Below are 9,291 nucleotides of genomic sequence, written 5' to 3' on the forward strand. Positions count from 1 at the left end.
ATAATCCACTCATGGATTGACGGGCACTTGGGTTGTTTCCACATTCTTGCAATAGTGAATTGTGCTGCCATAAACATTCGGGTGCAGATGTACTTATCGTAGAATGTTTTGTGCTCTTTTGGGTATTATTTTGGATGCTATTATAAATGTCATTGTTATAATAATGACATTATTAATGTCCTTCTCAAAAATTCATTTTCTTAAATTGCTTATCAGATTGTTTATGGCTGCTATACAGAAATACAAGTGATTTCTGAGTTGTACCCTGCAACTTTGCTGAATTCATTCATTAACTCTAATAGTTATTTTTGTGGATTCTTTGAGATTTTTTCATATACAGGATCATATTATCTGTGAATAAAAATAATTTTCCTTCTTCCTTCCCCAATTGGATGCCTTTTGTTAGTTTTCTTACTTAATTGTTCTGGACAGAACTTCTAGTACAATGTTGTATAGAGGTGACAGAAGTGAACATCTTTGTCTTGCTTCTGATCTAAGGTGGAGACCCTTTGGGCTTTCATCATTGACCATGATGCTAGCTGTGGACTTTGGTAAATACCTTTTATCATGTTCAAGAAAGTCTCTTTTATTTTTAGTTTTCTGATGTTTTTATCATAAAAGGGTGTTATATTTTGTCAAAAGCTTTTCTGCATCAATTGAGATGGTCATGTATTTTTTCTTTTGTTCCATAAATGTGGTGTTAATTGATCTTCTATGTTGAACACCCTTGAATTCCTGGGATAAATCTCACTTTGTCACCATGCATAATGCTTTTAATATGCTATTGGATTCATTTTTCTAGAATTTGTTGAGGCATTTTTCATCTATATGTATAAGGAATATTTGACTGTACTTTTCTTGTGCTGTCTTTGACTGGGTTTGGTATCAGGGTAACACTCTTTTCATGATCAAAAGTATCTTTAAGTAAAAGTCATTGGACATATTATTTCTCTTATTCATATTTTTTCTCCTTATGACTTATAAATATTCCAATAAATAAAAAATATTATTTTATTCCATGCTACCGTAGGGGGGAAAAAAAAAAGGAAAGAGTTAGGAAGCGGTCACTTCTCTTCTCTTTTTTGAAAAAGTTTGAGAAGATGGCCAGGCGTGGTGACTCATGCCTGTAATGCTTGCACTCTGGGAGGCCGAGGCAGGAGGATCACTTGAGCTCAGGAGTTCAAGATCAGCCTGAAAGAGAATGAGACCCCATCTCCACAAAAAATAGAAAAATTAGTCAGGTGTGTTGATGTGTGCCTGTAGTCGCAGCTGCTCGGGAGGTTGAGGCAGGAGGATCGCTTGAGCCCAGGAGTTTGTGGTTGCAGTGAGCTATGATGATGCCACTGCACTCTAGCCAGGGTGACAGAGCGAGACTCTGTCCAAAAACAAAATTTTTTGGGGGAGAAGATTTGATGTTAATTCTTCTTTAATAATTGGTAAAATTCACCAATAAAGCCATCTAGTCCTGGAATTTTCTTTCTTGGGTTTTTTTTTTTTTATTACTGACTCAGTCTCTATAGTTTTTAAAGGTCTGTTCAGATATTCTATTACTTCTTGAGTCAATTTTGGTGATTTGCGTGTTTCCAGGAATTTGCCCATTTTATTTATTATTTGTTTACACACATTAGTTTATAGTATTCTCATATAATTTTTATTTTTGTAAAGCCAATATTAATGTCCCTACTTTCATTTCTGATTTTAATTATTTGCCTCTTCAGTCTCTCTCTGTCTTTTTTTTCTCTCTCTCTCTCAGTCAAGTTAAAAGTTTGTCAATGTTGTTGATAATTTCAATGAAATAAACTTTTGGTTTCATTGAATCTATTGCTTTTCCATTCTCTACTTCATTTATTTCTGCTCTAATCTTTATTATTTCTTTCCTTCTGCTACCTTTAGATTTAGTTTGCTCTTCTTTTTCTAGTTCCTTAAGGTATAAACTTAGGTTATTGATTTGAGATATAATTTGTTGGTATATAATTGTTCATGGTATCCTCATAAAAATTCTTTTTATTTCTGTGAGGTTATTAGTAATGTCCCCAGTTTCAGCCCTGAGTTTTGTAAGTTAGGTTATTTATTTTTGATCTTTCTTCTTTTAAATATAGACATTTATTGCTATAAATTTCCTGCTGAGCACTGTGTTTCTGCTGTATCCTGTAAGATTTTATATGTTGTGTTTTCATTTTCATTCATCTCCGTTTTCTCATTTTATTTGCTATTTCTTCTTTGACCCATTGTTTGTTTGTGAGTGTGTTGTTTAATTTCCACATACCACATATTTGTAAATTTTCCAGCTTTTCTTCTGTCATTGAATTTTATCTTCATTCCATTGTGCTCAGGGAACATACTTTGCATTATTTCTATCCTTTTAAAGTTATTGAGGTTTGTTTTATGGCCTAGCATATGGTCTATCCTGGAAAAAATAAGGCATGTTCACTTGAGAAGAATGTATATTCTGATCATGTTGGGTGGTGTATGCTATATATGTCTATTACATCTAGTTGGTTTATAGTGTATTTTAAGTCCTCTATTTCCCTATTGATCTTCTGTCTAGATGTTCCATTTATTATTGAACATGGTTTATTAAATTCTTCAACAATTATTATAGCACTGTCTATGTCTCCCTTTCATTGTGCTTGGGACTCTGTTGTTTTATATGTATATGTTTATATAATTACTACCTATTTTTCCTCATATATTTTGGGTTTCTGTTCTTTTATATTATATGTTTACTACTATCTTCTTGTTCATATATTTTGGGGCTCTGTTGTTTTGTATTTATATGTTTATAATTACATTATCTTGTTGATAAATTGACCCTTTATCAATATATAATGTCCATATTTGTCTCTCTTAATAGTTTTTGACTTATAGTCTATTTGTCTAATATAATATAGTCAAACAGCACTTTGATTACTAATTTCCTGGAATATCTTTTTCCATCCTTTCACTTTCAACCAATTTATGTCTTTGGATCTAAAGTGAAACTCTTGTAGACAGCCAATAGTTTAATCATATTATGTAATCCATTCTCCCAATCTCTGCTGTGATTGGAGCATTCTACTGTGGGTAAAATATTATCAAACAGCATCACATACTACAGAGAAATCTTGTTCCGTTTTAAGAAATTGCCACAGCCACCCCTACCTTCAGAAACTGATCAGTCAGCAGCCATCAATATTGAATTAAGACACTCCATCAGCAAAAAGATTATGACTCTCTGAAGGCTTTAGATGATTGTTAGCATTTTGTTAGCAATAAAGTATTTTTAAATTAAGGTATGTATATTTTAAGACATAATGCTATTTCACACTTAATAGACTACAATATAGTATAAACACAACCAAAAAATTTTTGTAACTCACTTTATTTCAATATTAGCTTTGTTGCAGTGGTCTGCAAGTGAACCTGCAGTATCTTCGAGGTATGCCTGTATTCTTTTATCCCTGCCACAACTTAATTAACAACATACTCCTTAATATTTGAGTTTCCTCAAGGTTTCTCATAATCTGCATTATCTTGTAGAATGAAATCTACATTTTGGCTGGCAAGAAGATAAAAGATGTTTTTGCCTGGTAATTAAGTCCCAGTCATTAACAAGCCATGGTTTTAGCTCTTTGGGAATCTTTACTCTAACTTTGACTCTGTTCATGAATGTTTCCTAGTTTTTAACATCAGGATTTACCTGAGACCTTTTGTTTTGAAGAGACTGACATGTCTCACTGGTATTGCTACCATCTCCATAGCTAAGTGTTTTCTGTTTTTTTTCTTTTTTGTTTTCATTTCAACATTTTCTATTGCAGACCAGAGGTCTTCTTTCCTAGTGTAGTCCACCTCATCTTCTCCTTTACATATTGCTCCTGATTGATTTTTGAAGTTCTCACTGTTTCTGCAAATTGGTGTCCACATATTTGAGTACTCTGCTAGCTGGAACCCATTCCTCCCAATTTTTATTCTAACTACTGTAATGTATAAAATATTTCACTTGTTTGTCCTTTATGGCAACATTTATGCACTTTGCTTCATAAAGAAGGTCTCCATGAAAGCATAGCACTTGCTCACCATCTTGGAATTTAGGCTTTCAGTACTGCGTTAGTGCCATTTATAAGTGATTTGCCACCTCCTCCTTGTTTTACCACCCCAACTGCCACCCCTACTCTCTACCCCCCCCAACTCCGCATCAGATGTGCCATCAAGGACTGCCAGTTCTATATTTTGGACCCAGATTTTGATAGTATTTTTCTTTTCAATAGTTTAAAAGTATCATATCACTCCCTTTTTGCCTCAATGGTTTCTAATGAGAAATCTGCTATAAATCTTACTGAGGATCTCTCATATGTGACAAGTTGCTTCTCTTTTGCTGCTTTCAAGAATCTTTATTTGCCATTGACTTTCAATAGTTTCATTATAATGTGTCTCAATATGGACCTCTTTGATTTAATTCTACTTGGAATTCATTAAACCTTATGCTTATATATATTCATGTCTTTGATCAAAATTGAGAGATTTTATGGTATTATTTCTTCGAATATTCTGTCTCTTTCTCTCTCTCCTCTCTTTTTGAGATTCCCATAGTGTGTACATTGGTAAACTTGATGTGTCACACCAATCTTAGGCTCTGTTCATTTTTTCTTTATCCTTTTATCTTTCTGCTCTTTAGACAGGATAACTTCAATAGACCTATCTTCAAGTTCACTGATTCTTTTTTCTGCTTGCTCAAATCTGCTATTGAAATGCTCTTAGTGAGTTTTTTCATTAGCAGTTCTAGAATTTCTGGGTGGCTCCTTTTAAAATCTCTATTCCTTATTATTATTCTCTATTTGTTCATATATAATTCTCCTGTCTTTCCTTTAGATATTTTCCATGTTTTTCTTATCTTTTTGAGCATGTTTAAGACAGTGGATATAGTCTTTGTTTAGTATGCCCTATCTCTGCTTCCTTAGGGATGGTGTCTGTTAATTTCTTCTGTAAATGGGTCATACTTTATTGTTTATTTTGTGTTTTATTTGTATTTTTGTTGTAAACTGAACATTTTGAATATTATAATGTAGAAACTCTGGGAATCAGATTCTTATCCTTCTTCAGGGTTTGTCTGTATTGCTTGCAGTAGCTATAGCAGTTTGTCTAATACCTTTTAAAACTATTTTGGTAAAGTCTATGTTGTTTGTCGTATGTGAGCTCTGAAGTCTCTGTTCCTTTAACTTGTACCCACCTAGTGTATTGGAAGAGATTTCCTTGAACTGGAGAAGGGGGAAGAGAGAAAGAGATAGAGAGAGATGAAAGACACACACAGAGAGAGAGAGAGAGAGAGAGAGAGAGAGAGAGAGAAGAAAACCTCTTCCAGTCTTTAGATTGGCTTTGTATTAGGGTACTCTTTCGATGCTAGAGACAAAAATTACAAAATGGAGCTCAGTGTTTGAAAACAGGATGTGGGTGAAGCCTACTTGCTTGTGAAGAGAGATTGCAAGAACTCTGCCTTAGCCTCCACTCCCTGTTTGCACTGAGCCTAGGATCAGGCAGAAGTGAAAACTTAAAATCTTCCTGAGTCTTTTACGAACATGCATCTTGCCTTGATCATGTGTCACTTTCTAAACTTCTCACCACACGTAGGAAATTTTAAGCCCTAATTTCCCAAAGAAACTCTCTTTCCAGCTTTTCTTTCCAAGCTTTTGTCATTATATTGTATGTGTCAACAATAAATTTTTGCTCCAGGTAGCCTCGGGTTGCTTGTTCACCTTACTATTTTTGTGAGGAATGCCCATCACCCTTCAGCCCTGAGTTCTGAATTAGGCGATATGAAAACAAGTTCCTTGCATCAGTCCTTCAGGTAGCCTCCAGACAGGTTAGGACAAACACAGTTCTTTGCAAATAATACTGTTTATACTTCCTCCAGAGTGAATGACCAGGGTCCCATATTGGTAACATGAGCTTCCATTTTTAAGACTGTCACTGAGCTGGGAGGGGTTGGGGCAGGGGCAAGTGCGAATGCTACAAACCTTTTCTATTGTTTTTAAGTTGTATTTTTCTTGATTCAGCATTTAGTTGGTTGCTGTAAATCTTTGACTGTTTTCCAGAATTCTGACTAAGTTGAATCTGACAGTTCGTGATTGATTTTTTGATGTTTCTGTGAAGGGACAGGCCCTTGGAGCTTCCTACTTTGCCATTTTTGCTGACATTGCTCCAAGAGTTACTCTTTTTTGACTAAACATTTTATGGAAAGGATGGAGGGTGGTGACTGATTTAGGCTTGGTTTGGAGGGCCCTTGGTAAAGGCTCTATATTCATTTCATGTTGCTGCCATGACAAATTATCATAAACTTGGCTGCTTAAAACAACAGAAATTTTATATTCTCATAGTTCTGGAAGCCCAAAGTACAAAATGAAGGTGTCAGCAAGGCCACATCTTCCAGATATTCTAGGAGAAAATCTGTTCCTTGTTTCTTCCAGCTTCTGGTGGCTCCTGGAATTCTTTCGCTTTCAGCCACATCACTCTAATATCTGCCTCCAAGTTTACATTGTCTCCTCTTCCTCTTCTGTTTAAAATGCCCTTCTGGGCCGGGCGCGGTGACTCACGCCTGTAATCCTAGCCCTCTGGGAGGCCGAGGCGGGCGGATTGTTTGAGCTCAGGAGTTCGAAACCAGCCTGAGCAAGAGCGAGACCCCGTCTCTACTAAAAATAGAAAGAAATTAATCGGACAACTAAAAATACATAGAAAAAATTAGCCGGGCATGGTGGTGCATGCCTGTAGTCCCAGCTACTCGGGAGGCTGAGGCAGAAGGATTGCTTAAGCCCAGGAGTTTGAGGTTGCTGTGAGCTAGGCTGACGCCACGGCACTCACTCTAGCCCGGGCAAAAAGAGTGAGACTCTGTCTCAAAAAAATAAAAAAATAAATAAAATAAAATAAAATGCCCTTCTGCCTCTATCTTGTATGGATACACATGACTGTATTTAGGATTCACTCAGGCAATCCAGGATAAGATCCTTTCCTCAAGTTCATTAACCTAACCATATCTTTTGTCACATAAGATAATATTTACTCTTTTGCCATATAAAGCATTATTCAGAAGTTTTGGGGATTAAGATGTAGATATATATTTTGGGGGGCCAACAATCAGCCCCTTATGGGCTCCATTTTACATCTACTTTTTTTCATCAGGCTAGCAGAGAGTTAGGAGAGACTATGCTGGAAAAAGAGAAGGGAGAATTTTTCTCCTTTTCCCTAAAAGATACTTGACTTGCTGCTTCCCTCGTCCATGGGGAAGAATCAAAAATGTGTGCACAAGTACAACTAAAGGCAAACTTCTAAAATCAAAGCAATTTGAGTTTATTGTTTTGTGGTATCTTTTTGTCACAAGGGGTTCATTCCTGTTTTCAGGGACATCTCCATGTAATTCATTTAGAACAGGCCTTTCAAAGGCTTTTGTGGTTGGAAAGGGATTAGAGAAATGTAGTAGCTTAAGTACCTTCCTTTTTCCAGTGACATTAGTATTTTAATTAGAAATTCACAGACCTACAATTTTGGAGATTGGTGAAATTAAACTCAAGATCCACATTTTATAGATGAAGACATGGGGACTCTGAAAGGGTAAGTCCCCACGGTAAATTCTGGAAGACAGAAAAGGTCTTTGAGACCAAAAGACTGATTCTCTCAAGAGAGGTATTTTAAGCCCTAAGAAACCAAGAAGGGGTGTGTGTGTGTACAAGTGTGTGTTTTATTTTGTGTGAGTGGTGGGGAAAAGGGAAGCATATGGGGTCTTACCAAGGTTGTCATGTAGAAATTAAAGCTGAAATAAATCCTTGAAGCCAAGTCAAATCCCCAGATTTTACAAATAAAATTACAGAGACCCTTATAGGTGAAGTGATTTAACCAAAAACTACATTGCTATGTAGTTGCAGAACTAGATAAAACTAAGACTCCAGGTCTCATTTCCTAATTCAGTGCTTCTTATACCATACTATGTAAATATCTACTTTTACTACTAAGTGACAATATTGTACCTGAAGGCATGCAATAGGGAACTTCTTTGCATTGTCACTTTGAAGATTCAGTGCTCACATACATTGGTCTTCCTCTACCCTCCAAACTCATTCACATATGAAAGACCCAATGATTATCAATTACTGGTGCCCGTCCTCAGTAGCACACTAAGACATGAATATACAAGCAAGTGATTCCTACCTGGGGGGCTGCACCTAAGTTACATAAAGTGACTATCTCCGCAGACTAAATCCTCTAGCAATTCCCTCCCTGCTTTTTTGTTATTAGGGTTGCAAGCACTCTGCTAAATTTTTCCAGCTTTCTTAAAACATAATTGACACACAAGAAACTGCATTTTTAAAGTATAAAATTTTAGTTTTGATATATGTATACACTCATGAAACAGTCTCCATAATTAAGGTAATAAACATATCCATAACCTCCCAAATGTTCCTCATTCCCTGTTATAATATATCTTTCCCTTTCACCGCCCTTCCCCTTCTTGGCCCCTCCTTTCCTTCTTGATTTGGCTTGATAGTGTTAAAATGTTCCAACACAGAAAAGAAGCTAGATTCTCTGGATCTGAGCCAAGAGTGGAAAACTTTCCTTGGGCTTTGCTTCCTTCTTTCTTTGAAAAGAAGCCAGATCTTCCCAAAGACCCTACTTGGCAGCTCCACACAAACAACTCCCAGATAAAATCAAGGGCCTTAAGAAAGGTACTGGGAGTTTGGAACACTTGAATAAATTGCAAGGAGGATTCTAAAGTCTGAAAATTATTTGAGGATAAAAGGAAGAAATATTTGGAGTGAAAACACATTTCTTAAGGAAATATATTTTCCTATTATAAAACAGCATAAATTTGAAAAGTAATGAAAAGAAGAAAATCCCTCATAATCCCACTAGCCTAACTGAACACTGTCAGCCATTTGTTATGTTTTCATTCCTGCCTCTTCCCTTGCCAGAAAGAAAGTCTTTATTGAAACCTATTTTGAATGCAGGTTTTAAGCTTTGGTGTTTAGACTTCTTTTCTTTACATACCTCCAGCATACACCACCATAATCTAGCCATAAAATCATGGGGGTGTACATTTTTCTCAGGTCTCAGAGAAAGATTTAGCATGTCTTCAGAGAAAGTGGCTGCAATATGCTGTTAAAAACAAAGGCTCCATTTTTTTTGTTCTGTTTACAGATTTTAGAGAATCAGAATCTATAAAAATGGGGAAATATCTCTTCTCCATGGAACAAAAGTTTACAACAACAAGAAAGAGCAACTGGCCGGGCGCGGTGGCTCACGCCTGTAATCCTAGCTCTCTGGGAGGCC

General features: G+C 36.1%; 1 pseudogene; it reads right to left on the reverse strand.

Annotated features, from left to right (window-relative positions):
• The window catches only part of LOC105826159, a 10,185-nt pseudogene extending 6,089 nt beyond the window's left edge, over positions 1 to 4,096 (reverse strand).
• Positions 4,097 to 9,291: the final 5,195 nt, after the last annotated feature.

This window comes from Propithecus coquereli, unplaced genomic scaffold, assembly GCF_000956105.1.
Source record: "Propithecus coquereli isolate 6110/MARCELLA unplaced genomic scaffold, Pcoq_1.0 Scaffold86, whole genome shotgun sequence".
In the NCBI taxonomy this organism is placed as follows: domain Eukaryota; kingdom Metazoa; phylum Chordata; class Mammalia; order Primates; family Indriidae; genus Propithecus; species Propithecus coquereli.